This window comes from Mirounga leonina, unplaced genomic scaffold (genome assembly GCF_011800145.1).
Source record: "Mirounga leonina isolate KUSES-001 unplaced genomic scaffold, KU_Mleo_1.0 Mir_170, whole genome shotgun sequence".
Lineage (NCBI taxonomy): Eukaryota > Metazoa > Chordata > Mammalia > Carnivora > Phocidae > Mirounga > Mirounga leonina.
The window spans coordinates 42,000,056-42,015,302 of NW_023270433.1; the positions used below are offsets into that span (position 1 = coordinate 42,000,056).

Here is a 15,247-nt window from a genome sequence, read left to right on the forward strand (position 1 = left end):
GCAGAATCTTAAATGAAAAAGAAGTCAGTGGATGTGGCTTCCTGGATTTTGTTTGGACCAGAAATAAAGCGAGTCCTCACCACAGGGGTTTGGCTCAGCCCAGTGCCTGCAGCCATGGTTGTTTTCCACCGACCGACCGTTTGACTCGAGAGTACGCTTTTCTGGGCAAAAGTCCCCAATGCCTTTGGAAGCTTTATAGGCCTTTTTTTTTTTTTCCCTGTAGCTTTTATTGTTTTTAAGAAGAGTAGGTCACCCTCACTTGTCATTAAAGAATAGTGTGGGGAAAATAAATAAAACTACCCAAAGAATAAAACAGGAAAAAAAAAAAAAACACTCCCCTAAATGAAAGAAAAAAATAACCCCTGTCCCACTTTGGTGCAGTAACTGTTTCCATGCAAGGTTGATTTAGAAGCTAGGAGAAGATTTTTCTCTTGGATTTTTGGTTGTCTTCTATTTTTAACATTTTTGGCACATCTGCACACTGTGGTTACATAAGAAAATCAGAATTAAGATATTTGGTATTAAAAAGGCACCCATTGACTCAGGATGAGTTTTTCTGGCACTGCTGTGAACGAGAGTTCAAATTCCCATCATAAAATAAGAAGCATAAATGTCTAATCAACACAAGTTTTCTGGCCAGCTCCTTGTGGTCCCTGGAGAAGCCTGCTAAGTCAGGCTCCTGCCCTCCTGCAAGTCTCCTCTGCCTAGTGGCTGGAGGGAGGTGCAGATCATTAGCTCTGATGAGGGAAAGTACCTGCTGTTCCTGGCTACCAGGGCATGGCCAAGGTGGGTCAACCTTTTCAATCATCATGGACGATTACTGAGTACTTCCAGGATGCCAGACCTCTCTTCACCCACTGTCTTACTCCATCACTGTCACATCCTGCCAGGCGTAATCTACTAGGAGTGTTTTTCTAGGAGAGGGAAAGCAGAAAGCCTACAGAGTTCCCTGTCCAGAAGGGACAGGACACACATAAATGAGTGCGTTCAAGAAAGCATTGTTTGTTTTGTTTTGTTTTTTTAATGTTTTATTTATTAATTTGACAGAGAGAGGCACAGTGAGAGAGGGAACACAAGCAGGGGGAGTGGGAGAGGGAGAAGCAGGCTTCCCAAGGAGCAGGGAGCCCGACGGGCTCAATCCCAGGACCCTGGGATCATGACCTGAGCCAAAGGCAGACACTTAACGACTAAGCCACCCAGGCGCCCCGAGAAAGCATTGTTAATGATAAGAATTAAAAGTTTGCTTATTACAAACTTACCTTGTGCCTGGTGCTCTCTCAAATTCTGTATGTGGATAAAGTCATTTAACTCTCTCAGGAATACTATGTGATAGATCATTTTATCTCCCTTTTATAGAAGAGGAAACTGAAGTTTGGTGAGGTTTCATAAGCTCAGGAGTCCACAGTTCTGAAAATGATAGATGTGGGATTCAAACCCAGGCCGGCTGATCTCAGACTCATTTACTTAACCACCAGCCTGTATAATACAGTGGCCAACAGGCCTGGGATGCAGGGGGTGGTTAACAGAACCAGGTGCCCCATCAGTGATGTAGCTGGTTGGCCAGTCGGGGAGGGCCACACTCCCAATCCCCAGTGTGATTCAGGTCAGCCCTCGTTCTTCCTAAGGACTTCTTCTGTCATCCTTCCTGCTGGACATTCAGCGTTCCAGAAGGCCACATTTCTGTCCTGCCCATTCTCCTCAGTAAATGCGTATTGGCCCAGGGACTCCCGGATAGGCTCGGCCTCCCTGACTTAGGGAGTTCTTAATGTTGGGATGCATCAGAGTCAGTACAGCTGAAGGTGAGGGGTGGGACCTGGGGGTCTGCATTTTAAGTAAACACCCAGGTGATTTTGGTTTTCTATCATTTCTGAGGGTCCCTAGTAGGTCCTGGGGGGAGCTTGATAGTCAGTGGACAGATGGTGCTGGGTGAGTAGGTGTCGAATTTTTTTCTTCAGCAGCTACTCAACATCTACCAGAGTTCCCAGAGCTCAAGGTGGGGGATGGGTAATGAAAGGAAAAAGAACAAATGGGAGGTAGTGCTGGGGGAAGCCTGTCAACTCAAGCAGAGCAAGTGAAACCCATAAATATTTGTTGAGAAGCAAGGGTTCTAAGGAGCTTAAAAAGAATGAGTAGAAACCAAGCCAGATTAGGGAAGGGTCAGGAGGGAAGGCGAAGAGGTGGGCTGAATCTTCACCTAAGTGGCAGCTTGTGTTTAAAGTCTGGTTTGGTGGAACCACAGGGCTGCCAGATGGGCGGGTGGGCCCTGACTACAGGGGGGTTGGAAGGGGGGGAGCATGAGAATAATGAATGATTCCGACTGTTTTGGTACAGAAGAAGGGTTAAAAATTCAGAGCATTGTAGCAAGGGGGATACAGGGTCACTTCCTAATAGTATGGTCAGGAGTTGGTGACAGCTGGCCAGGCCTTGAAGGCTGAAGGATGATGGCAGCAGGCCAGCCAAGGAAAGGCCAGGGCAGAGATTCCGTCACTGACAGTGCAGTGGGCATAGGGGTCTGGTGTGTTGTCTAATTGATAGAGCCAAGCCTGAAGGTCCTCAGAGAGGTTTCTGTGGCTGTTGGGAGAGGGTAGACTAAGAGTGAGGGTCCTTCTCCCTGTTTCATCCACAGAAGAGAGAATTTTTACTTATTTTTCTATAATTGGGTACCATGTACGGCTTTATTTAGGAGAAATGGACTGTGTTGCTTAAAAAAATAAAAGCCTTAAAAACCACCAGGAGGATTTAAAAAAAAAAAAAAATATATATATATATATATACATATACATATACATATATATGGTTTGTGTTGAAGTATCAAAAGAGATAGTTAAGTTGGGGTCCCTTTGAAGGCCACTTAGGTGTCAGGTTTGCTTAACCATTGAAGAGACTCATGGCTTTGTGCAAAGAACATAGGCACTGGGATTGAGACTTTGCTTTCAGCCTCAGCCTGTCCTAATTGTGGGCCTCACCTCACTTTTCTGGGCAATAGACACGTCTGTTTCTGGTTTTGTATTTAATACATTAAGAGGTTGAATTGAATTAAGTGATTTTCGAGGGTTCTTCCTGCTATAAAATCCTATCAGCAGTGATCTTGCTCATAGGCCTTCCAACATACACATAGGGTGGGTAGCAGGATCATGCTTGAGCAAAAAGAATTTCTTGGCACTGTGCAGGATCATTAAGGGACACAGGGTAGGGGCCACAATGCCTGAGGCTACATCCCAGGGATGGATACAGAGAGGACAAAGATGGATGCAGCAGAAGCAGAAGCTTGGGGTTAAACACCAAAGTCACAAAAGCAGAGTTTGCACTAAAGAAGGTGATAGGATACATTTTCTTCTTATAGTAGAAAAAAAATTCCCCAAGTTGATTGACCTCTTCTGCATTGTTTTTCCTTTGAGGCATATTTTAAACCTTTTTTTTTTTTAAACAAAGCACCCAGATAGAGACTTTTGTAGCACCATGCAAAGATCTTGACAAAGATCTACTCTGAGTTTTTTTTTTTTTTAACATTCTTTTAAGGCTGGACATACTAACAAAGGAGCTGATATTTTAATGAATGCTGGAAAATGAAAACACGTGAGCTATTCAGATTGGCCTGGGAAACCACATGTCCAGTGGCTACTGTTGACCTTTGTGTGAAGCATCTGTTTTCTGAAAAGGTTTCTTTTGTTGATTATTTCTCATCATGATTCCGGGAGTATGGCCCTCTCAGCTGGAGAAGGAACTGTTTATCTGTGTAGTATTTGATTAGCAATAGTTTAGATACATAGTTTAACCAGAAAACTAGTGAGTTCCTATTTGTGCTGGGTTCTGCCTTAGGTACTGGCACTGCAGTCAAGTTTAGGGTATGATTCGGCCCTCACAAGCTGACAGAGGGGCCAGACACACGAGCTCAGAAATACAGCATAATGTGAGGTCACGGGGTATGTGTTTACAAGATGCAGACTTCACAGGACAGGGATAATTGGCCTCTCTTCCTTCTGCCTTCCTTCTTCCTCCACCTCTCTCCCCTTACTTTATACCAGAAGTTAAAGTTAACCCAGAGAGAAGTTTGAGAAAATGTATTTGGCAAAAAAGAGGCTTTATCTGGGTAGAAGTTTCTAGATTCCCTATGGAGAACACTGGTGATATGTTCCTGAACAGTAGCCACATACAGCATGGAACTGTTGAAGCCTAGTGCTCATGGACTGTTGGGGAAGGTTTGGAAACACCTCACTGACTGGGGGGTGGGGGGGACTCTGTTCTGAACCTTCTCACTCTCTATGCCTGCAGCTGGGCAGTAACTGGGACAGAGGCTCCCTGTGACTGGGTCCTCTCTCTTGTCTGAGGAAACTTTTGAGAAGACTATGCATGCCTTATATATAGGCACAGGTAAATTTTAAGTGATATCCTGTATGGGGCTCTCCTTGAATTGATGTCACAATGAGTGTCTACTGAAAAACAGCTACCTTCGCAAACCAGGCTGTACAATGTAATGTTGGGGTCTCCAAGAGGGCTCCCAATAAACAAATACCACTCTTCTCTACATGGTGGCAGAAGAATTCAATTGAAACAGCAACAAAAACAGACATCAGCTTTATTGCTTACGGAAGCCAACTGGAAGACAAAGCTCTAGGTCTGTTAACCAAATGAGCCCATTAAATCTAAAGCCCAGACTTACCTACCTTTTCCCATGTTGTGTTGGAGAGAAGAGGCTTCCTCCATTCAGAAAATTGGGGAAAGAGCAAATAGCACACTCCTTGAAGGCAGGCAGCTCCCAAGAGGTAAGGCTGTGCCAGTTGAGCACACCCAGTTGAATTTTCTCAAATTTACCCAGTTAAGCTAATTACTCCGTCACTCCCCCCAGGGCAACATTAATAAAAAGAGAAAGGCCAGTTGTTTACTTAGGAAAAATTCTTCCTTATAAAATCCAGAAATGGGGGTGGTGGTGCACCTGGGTAGTGCAGTCGGTTGAGCGTCCAACTCTTGGTTTTGACTCAGGTCATGATCTCAGGGTCGTGAGATTGAGCCCCAAGCCCAGTGTGGAGACTGCTTAAGACCCTCTCTCCCTCTGCCCTTCGTCCCCCACTTCTCTGTCTCTTTCTTTCTCAAATAAATAAATCTTAAAAAAAAAACAAAAAAACCCAGAAGTGGGGAAACAGAACTCTCCTCCAAAATGTTCCAAGATTTTATACATTTTAGGGTCAGGTGCTCAGGTCTTACAAGAAGTTAAAGAAGAGACCAGGTATATAAAGAAGAGACCAGGTTATGGTTAGGATCCCTATTGCCCATGAAGCCACCAGAAAGCTAATAATATGAGAAATCTGGATTAATAAGTATAATAATTGACATTTGCCCAGCTTTTACTACATTATCTCCCTTAACCCCAAACACACTATGATATTGGTATTAGTGCTCTCATTTATCCAAAGAAGAAATTGAAGCACAAAGAGATAGTGTTTAATTGAGGAGGGTAACTAGTTAAGAAGCAGAGTTTGGACTCAGGACCATATCTTTCTGACTCTAGAGGTAGAGTCTGGCACAGTCCTCCAGGTGGCCGTATCCTTCACAATCCTTGTGTGATTCCATTTTATTTCAAACCTCTTTTTCAGTTGCTGTGGAATGTTCAGGAGTGTAGAGAGGATGGTATCATTAATTATTTGTCTCAGTTTTATCTCTGCCTTATCCTGTTCACCCATCTGTTTTCACCTAGGCAGATTGAAAAGCTCCCAGGTAGATGGTTGTCTTTTCTCTCTTGAGAGTTTCTGGGGGTGCTGTTTGAATCTTCGAGCAGGATCACTCTAGCAGAGGTCACAGCTGAGTTATAATCTAATATGTTTATAGTAATGTAAAGCATTTTGAAGTTTTAAATGAGAAACTTTTATACTCCATTCTAAAAAGTGTTTGAAGGATTAGTGAGAGGGCGTGGGGGACACAATTTGCCCTGATAGATCCACATTCATGAAGTAATATTGCACTAGATTTTATTATATGCAAAAATACTGGAACTCTCTTACAATATTAAGCTAAGTACATTATAAATGTTGGGGAATATGGACTCATCATCAGATCACTTAGTTACCATTTCTTTTTGCCTGAGAATTAGAAGTCTATCCAAATTAAGCAAGAAGGAAGCATTTGATTTCTTTGTTTCCTCTTTAGGCAGGGCTCCCATTGTCCCCATTCCCTCACCCTGTTTCTTACTCATAAACACATATTTGCGCTAATGGAACCATTTTCCATTACTCATGTAATTTCTTCATGTTCTGTCAAAAGTTGTAGCTCCCTTTGTCCCCATGTCAATAACTGCATAATGGTTTTCGGTTGATGGAGTGCTTTCATAGGTGGTATCTCTTTAATTTTCACAACAATCTTGAGAGATAAGGACCATTATCTTCAAAGACAAAACTGAGGCCCGTCAAAGGTGTCTGGTCCAAAGACATCGCCAGTTGGAATCATTGCCAGCGTCTGGATCCAGATCTTCTCTTGAAACCATGGTTCAAGAAATACGTGTCTCTGGGCACTAGTGGCACATGACCAGGTACATAGGGCTAAGTCTTTGTTTCTCCCATCCCGTTCCCTAACCTCCTTGGATAGGCCCTAGAAGTTCCTCTGTTTTTGTTTGTTTTTTGTTGTGAACTACCCAACGGTCTAAAGAGGGAGTCTTGATTAAGGTTGGAGTTTTGGAATCAGCTTGGCTACTTACAAATTCTACAACCTAGGACAAAGTTTTAATCTTGCTGTGTCTCAAGTTTCTCTAAGTGCAAAATGTGGGGGAGAGTAATAATACCTGACTCATGGGGTTGTTATAAAAGTTAAAATAGGTTGCAAAATAAGTAAATGTTAGTTTTTGTTACGGTTACATAATCAGGTTGAATAGAATTTTAAGCACTGTAAGATTTCAGTGGCTGTTTGGCCTCTCAAGAATCTGACTCTGTTAAAAAACTTGCCTCATAATATGACTCAAAGGGTGATAATGATGATAGCAGACCAGATTATTCAGTGCCTATTGTGTTCCAAACATTTTACATATACCCTCTTGAATTATCACAGCAACCCTGTAGATGCTGCGCTCTTAGCTATGGGTTATATTGCTCTAAATCTTGCCTGCTGTTGGTGTCAATTTTACCCATCTCTCTAAGCTTAAAATAGTATTCTTTTGAAAATTAGAACTGTAATTTCCAGTTTCCAGTCTTCTAGCCCATTTTGTTCTCTCTACCCCCCTTCACAGATCTCTTGAAGTGGTTCCAGATGTCATACAAAAGTTCCCGTAGAACCAGGGATAAAAATTTTCCAGATCCTGAGACTCAAATTCACTTAGACTGGCTAAGAGTAAATAAGTCTGTTGACAGTTACAGGAACAAACTTCCTTGAATTTGAGCATTTTTCCTTTAAAGCAGGACTCTCCCAAGAAAGAATTGTCATACTCTGTCTCAAAGAGAAAGAAGGAAATGGTAATTGACAGTGACCTTTATCCCAGTATCCGACAGAGGTTCTGAGTGACATCACACCAGCTGGTATACACCTGTGCTTTAAAAAGTAAAAATACATTTTTTACTTGCCTTAATTTTTTTCTTTTTTTGGGTTAGACAACAGACATTTATTTTTCACAGTTCTGGAGGCTGGAAATCCATGCCAACATGGTTAAGTTCTGGTAAGAGCTCTCCCTCTTCTTGGCTTGTAGAGGGCTGCCTTTTTTCTCTTGTCCTCAGGTAGCAGAGAGAGTAAGCTCTGGGGTTTCTTCCTCTTCATATAAAGGGTACTGATTCCTCCACTGGGCTCCACCCCCGTGATCTCATCTGATCCCAATTACCTCCCAAAGGCCACACCTCCTAATACCATCACACTGGGGGTTAGAGCTTTACGTATGAATTTTTGGGGCACACATTCAGTCCATAGCAGAAGCATAATACAAATTAGCAATATTTGAATTCAAAGTAGGGTTATTGCTGCAAATCTTACAGACATTAAAAGAATAATAAGGGAATATTATGAAACTTGATGTCAATAAATTCAACAAACAGATATAATGGAAGACTTACTTAAAAGGCACAACTTTCTGAAACTGACAGAAAATGAATAAAAAATCTGAGTAAAAATCTGAAAATACAGTTTAGTATTATACTATATGTTAAAAATTAAGTTATTAATTTTTAAAAATTAAAAAAAATCTGCCTCAGTTTTTAAATTTCAGCTATTCTATCAGCTCTGTCATTCCATCCCCCTGTTTTTACATGCCTTCCGTATTGGGTTCTCAAATCCTATGTCTTTTTTTTTTTTTTTTCCAACCAAAAAAATACTTTCTAGCTAGTCCAAAGATTTGGAAATAATAGAGCAAGTGGTTACTGACTTACTTGGAGAAGTTCATTTTCCCCTTTAAAAAATTAATAAAATAATTAGGATATCTTTCATAAATATTCAGTGGGTCAGCTGAGCATTTATCTTATAATAATTTTACTTTCACTATTTATTTTTAAAACCATAGCAAGATCGGATACAACCTGTCCAAGGTTGGATCAAAGATTTGCCGTCTTCCTTATTACTGAGAATCTGAGCCAATCCCTACCGGCCTCCAGAAGGCCTATATTTAAGAGAATATTATTCTCTTTAAGAAAACATTTTTTTTTAAAAAGGCTGCCTTTTCTTCAGCACAATGTATGTGGTGAATTAAACCACACCAATAAATCCCACCCGCTCCTATCCTTCTACCCTTCTCGCTTTGTGAGAACCAGGTGTCCTCTTCCAAATGGTGAAGATCCTACGTTTGTGAAATGGCTCAGTACGGGTCTCTGCTGTAAGCATCTGTGCATCCATCCATCACTGCTGTCGCTGTCTCTGCAGTCTGACAGGATTACATGCGATGTTTTCATCTTTAGAATGTTTACTCCCATTTTTAATGCCAGCATATCTACACTGGTGACTGAATAAATAAGTGAGTGAACCAGGGAGAGTGTTAACTGGAATGGATGTTTGAAGAGCCAGAAAATGATGGGGTGTGAGAGCCGTGTGGCAGGGCTCTGTAGGGCTGCACCTGCTTATCCTGACTTCATCTGGTTCAGAAATAACATGGGCATTCAGAAGCTCGGAAATCACGCATGTCTTTGAAGATGAAAATGAGGCAACCGTGTTTCTCCCAACTAATCTAAAATGAAATGATATGGCGGCCCAAAGTTGGGGAGGTAGATTAGTTGGGGAAAAAAAAAGAAAGAAAGCTGCCTCTCAGACAGGAATCTCTCTAATTTGGGGTTGTCTTGCGAGCAAAGATAGCACTTAATGAGTAGGCAGGAGTAAAACAGTACAAAGGGTTGATGGAATCACATTTTTAGGCACTGTCCTTCATTGGAGCCTGGGAAAGTCAGGTGATATTCATTTTATGCACACACACACACACACACACATCTCTAAAATAAAAACCTAACCTGCTTTTATTTGGCGTCTGGGGTATTAGAGAAGAGTTCCATGTACTGTTCTAGCTATAGAGAAAAATGGTGGGAAGATGAGAGATCAGACTAGTCATTCTTCAGTTCTGAAGAGCTAGAATTTTAGGTAACACATGGGAAAGGAGCAGTCCATTTGAGAGAGAGGTGGGACAGATATCTTCATCTTTGAGGAGGGGATCCTTCAGAGCAGCACCTCAGCTGGTAATATTGGACCTCAGTGAGTTGGCAATGAGCTTACAGATGCAGGTGGGAGTCCTCAGATAACTAAAGTACAGGAGGTTCAGTTTGTTTTCACTTTTTGGTTTCACTTTGATACAAAGAGTCCTTCATTTAGTGTTCTCTGTTCATTCACTCAGCAAACATTCAGTGAAGTTGGCTCTGTGCCGGGCACCATCCTAGCTCCAGGGACCCCAGCACTGAAAATGACATGGAACATCCCACATGGTGGGGCACCTCTGGGGCATTTCCCTTAGTTTCCTGGGGGTGAATTGCCCTGTTGGCTGATCCTGCCAGAAGGAGTCCTCCACCCCATAGATGAGATATTGAACTTCTTTCCCCCCAAGTAATATCAGCTTTGGTTTCTCTCCTCTCTGTCCTACCCACCCTCCTGTACTACCAACATCTCTTTAGAGGTGGTCACAACTAGAGAAGATGGATCTCTCAAGGGTGAATGGGAGAATTGCTTCAATTCTTCCTCATCCTGGAAAGGAGACTTTGAATTTTCAACTAATAAGGCAGAAGACATCAATAGGAAAAGAAAAATAAGAACTTTCCCTGCCAGGGTTGCCTAGTTACCTCATCAACATTCCCTTGCAGCCCAGCAGAATTCTCTCTGCATATTTTTATAGTGCACATGTTTTATTGCTATAATTGATCTATTAAGCAGAAAATATGGAGAACACATGGAGCTCCTGTCAATTTTATGCTGTTTATTTGGGTTTCCATTTTTCTCTTTCCATAAGACTTCATTCTTTATTGTCCTTTTCATTCTTAACTGGAGTAATCCTGTGAAGAAATCACATCACTATCCATGTTGGTACCTTTAACTTTGTAGCTTAAAAAGCAAAAGCCAATAATACACTAACCTCAAACTAAACAGCACATTGTGGACTTTTCAAAGGCAGACACCAAGTTTTCATCAGCTCTGTGTCCGTGGTGCCTAGCCTTGAGTCTGGCACATAAAAGGTCTTTAGTAAATGTCCATTGATTGAATGAGCAATTGGCTTCAGAGATTTACTGAGAACCAGCATTGTACGGAATGCTATTCATAACATAAAATTGGATTATAGCTTCTGCCCAGGGGGCAAAACTTATGACTTGTTCTTTCCTTTCTGGAGACTGGACAAGGACAGAGAATAACAACTGTGTTGTTGCTAGTGTTCCACTTTCATTAGCCAAAGAAGCTTTCCGCATGGGGCTGCAGCGCCATTAGTAACATCCACATTCTGTCTGGCATTTATAGAAAGTTATTCACTGGAGACCTCCTAGGTTCTGGGCACTGTGCTCTCCAAATCAATCCACATCAATAGACCTGGTCATTGTCACCATCTGTCAAGGCATTTGTATTCAAAACAGTGAGTTTCCCTCATTCTTCTTAAACACACACACACGCTCACACACTGAAGACTGTTTATGAAGCAAACTGTCGACAGAACAACAAATGGAAGTTTATTTGTCATCCCTTTACCCAGCCAGTCAGGCAGCCCTCCAACTCTGTGCTCCTCAAACGTATACTTCTGAGATTTTGTTAAAGTGCAGACTTAGATCTGCTAGGTCTGGAGTGAGGCCTGAGTGCCTGCGTTTCTAACAACCTCTCTTAGTAACCTAAAGTATCATCCAAGGACAGTAGATTTGGCATCACCAGGGAGCTTGTTAGAAATGCACATGCTTAGGCATCACCCCGGACCTACTGGATCTGAACCTGCATTTTAACAAGATCCCACCTTAACATCTGAGAAGCACTGCTCTAACCATTTAATAAACCTACTGTATAAATTATGGGCAGGGGTCCTAAAGGGGCTCTGAGTTGGTCAGTAAGGCCAGATGGATTTCCTATTCCCTTTTTCATTTCAAAAGTCTTCTGGGTATCTGCCCCAATACAGCATTTGACACTCAAAGACACAGATGCCTTTTGGTTCAGCCATTCAGTGGTATGATGAAATTGTTATTATCCATCCTGGATTGCCAATGTCTTTAAACATGGGAGCCCACCCACCAATCTATCCCATCTCCAGAGAACTTTATTGTAGGTGAAAAAGTTTGAGCAGAAGAGACATCCTCAGGTTTGAGCATGTCAGAATGGTTAATGCATTTGGATGAGCACTAGAGGAGATAGAGTTTCTGTTTCGTTATCGGTAAAATGGAGATAAAAATACCACCTGTTCTAGCTTCCTTTATAGTCTTGTTGTGAGGAGCTTTGAAACCTACATGTGAAGGAGCTTTGAAAACATAAAAATGTTCATGAGGCTTTAAAGCAGATTTAGTAAGAAAAAAAATCACATATGTTTCAGTGCCAAGGAGTTCTGGGTTCAAAATTCAGCCTTACCATTTACTAATTTTGCGATTTCTGCCAAATTATTTAATCTAGTTGAGCCTCTATTTCTTTCTGTGCTAAGTGGTCATAAAAACATCCACTGTGCAACACTGTCGTGAGGATTAGAATGTTAATAATATGCGTAAAGGATCTGGTGTATAGTAGAGTTTAATAAATGGCAGCTGGTAGTGGCACATTAAGGGACGTGACGGAGAAATAAATCCTCCAAAGATGACTTTTTTCCCCCTCCAGTAAGCCTTTTACATTGAGGCAAAAAGAAAGGGTGACTTTAAAGCTGGTTAAAGTTTTGAATAAATGTCCAGCCAGTTCAAGAGATTGATATCTTCAAGTTCATTATCTAAGTATCTCTGGAAGAAAAATCTCTAAACTTCATATGGGGTTTTAATATTTACTGAAATGTTTGTGAGTACCAGCCACTGCAGGGCTTTGTGACAAGGAGTTGCTATGATTATTCTGTGTCATGAGAGGTGCTAGAGGGTCTTTCGGGGGCTGTGCATAGGAGCCTGCCATCGTATGGGGGAAGGTTTCACATTGGTGTCCATGCAAGCAGATACTCCAGGCCCCGGGGAAACAGCCAAACAAGTGATACCGACGCTCATGTAAGGCAATGAAAGAACATTGTTCTGAGGACCATGGTAACTGATGGCACCCTCATTATCAGAATAACAGAACAGCCAAGTCTTATTTGCTGGAGACATGAAGGGGCAGCTGTTGGGTGGTCAGCAATTAAGCATTTGTGATACAGAGGGACCATTGTTTTTGTGTGTGTTTTTTAAAGATTTATTTATTTACTTGAGAGAGAGAGAGAACACAAGCAGGGGGAGAGGGAGAGGGAGAAGCAGGCTTCCTGCTGAGCAGGGAGCCCGATGCGGAACTCGACCCCAGGACCCCGGGATCATGACACGAGCCAAAGGCAGATGCTTAACCGACTGAGTCACCCAGGCATCCCGATGTTTGGTTTTTTTTTTTTTTAAGATTTTATTTATTTGTTTATTTGAGAGCGCACACACGTGGAGGGGAGGGGCAGAGGAGGAGAGAGAGCCAGAAACTTGAGCAGACTCCATCCTGAGTGTAGAGCCAAGGTGGACTCGATCTCACAACCCCCAAGACCATGACCTGAGGTGAAACCAAGAGTCTGACGCTTCACTGACTGAGCCACCCAGGCGCCCCAGTATTGTCTATTTTAAAAGAAAAAAAAAAAAAGCCAACCTCACCATCCTTTCTCTATCTTCCCAACCTCTAGCTCATATTTTTATTTTGGAAAAGCACTTTTAGGGCCCTCGGTTTTCTCAAACCTCTCTCCAGGCCGACTAAGCCTTTGGGAAGGTGTTCTTTTCAGGGAGAGATTGCCAGGGGTTTGCAGAGTTTGCGTGGTGATGTCCTTCGTGGTGATAGTTTGAAGCACCCCAGAGTGTGATTTCACAGATGGCCTCAGGCAGAGAGTGCCACGGGACCTGCTTTTCCCCATGGATCTCTTTGTGGGGGGTGTTTGTGTTCAACGCCACGAGCGGAGGAGGAAAAACCCACCTCGGAGATGTGGCATTTCAGTGGAAAGCTAACAGGAAGAGAGTGAGATAAGAGGGAGGAAGTGAGCAGACGGGGGCTGCAGGGGGTGGCCAGAGGAGGCTTGCACCTGAATGATCAGCAGTTCTGACAGAGAACAGCTTGTGAGAGGGAGTACGCATGTCTCAGGTGTTTTTGTTTTTATGTTTTTACCTGAATGACCTAAGGTTGAATGCATCGCCATGCCATGTTTGAGTGTGGAATAGCAAAACCCCATCTATGTAGGGCAAGAGCAGTACAGTGGGATCACGCTCCAAGTTCATTGTAGCAGATTCCATGATGGGCTCTTCTGAATCTGGCTGCAGCTGTTGGCCCATTTTGCTAGGGCTTGATCCACAAGTGGATCAGTTATCTCCTCTCTGTTTCCAAGCCACAGGACACAATCGTTACCTCCAGCCAATCTATACTTGCGGTCTTTATGGAATTTGTGGATGGAAGGTCTGGGTAAAGGGACTTCAGGAACCAGCAGGAAAGACAGGTTGAAGGGCATCACTTCTTAGAATATAAGGCTATGTGGAAAGAATATTTACTAGGAGTCAAGAAACTCGATTTCAATCCTAACTATGCCCATACTAGCTATGGGATGTTGTTAGGCAAGTAAATTTATCTTTTAGAGACCCAGGGATAGTGATAACTACTACAAATCTACTATAAACCACACCAGGATTTTGTAAGGGTCAAATGAGGTAATAAAGAGGAGAGTACTGAAGACCAAAGCTACACTTTCCAAAATGGTAGCCACTAGCTGCATGTGGCTATTTGAATTTCAATTCGTTCAAGTTCAGTAAGATGAAAAATTCAGTTCTTAAGTCACACTAGCCACATTTCAGGTACTCACTAGCCACATATGGCTAGTGAGTACCATATTGGACAACAAAGATAGAGAACATTTGCATTATCACAGAAAGTTTTGTTGTACACCCCTGCCTCAGAACTCTAGGGTATGGTATCAAAGGTGTAAAGGATGAAATATTACAGGGGTGATAAATGCTGTCATAGTTAAGGATTCTTGGAAAGAAACAAAACCCTCTCAAGTTAGCTGAAGTGAAACAAGAGATTTATTTATTTTTCTAAAGATTTTATTTGTTTATTTGAGAGAGAACGCACTAGAGAGAGTGAGCGTGAACAAGCAGGGGCAGAGGGAGAGGAAGAAGCAGGCTCCCCGCTGAGCAGGACCTTGGGATCATGACCTGAGCCAAAGGCAGATGTTTAACCCACTGAGCCACCCAGGCAACTGAGCCACCCAGGGATTTATTTGATTAATTCAGGGAAAATCTATGGATCTCAAGGGCTTCAGAAATAACTGGAACCAGGGGTGCCTGGGTGGCTCAGTCGTTAAGTGTCTGCCTTCGGCTCAGGTCATGGTCCCAGGGTCCTGGGATCGAGCCCTGCATCGGGCTCCCTGCTCTGCAGGAAGCCTGCTTCTCCCTCTCCCACTCCCCCTGCTTGTGTTCCCTCTCTCGCTGTCTCTCTCTCTGTCAAATAAATAAATAAAATCTTAAAAAAATAATAATAATAACTGGAACCAATTCCTAGAAGATTAACAGGAACTCAAGAAACCACTGTCCTCACTGTTTCTCTTTTTCTCTTGTCGTCTTCTTCCTATAGCCACTTGTGCTCTTATATCTGTTTCTCTGTATGTCGGTGACATTTTCCTTCTCCTCTCCCCTCTCCTCCTCTTCCACCCCCCCCCCCCTTATTCTCCTTCCTT

At 42.5% G+C, this 15,247-nt stretch overlaps 1 protein-coding gene across 4 annotated transcripts in view; it reads left to right on the forward strand.

Annotated features, from left to right (window-relative positions):
- MOB3B (MOB kinase activator 3B) overlaps positions 1 to 15,247 on the forward strand; it is a 212,408-nt gene that overhangs the window by 52,979 nt on the left and 144,182 nt on the right. The window lies entirely within an intron of this gene.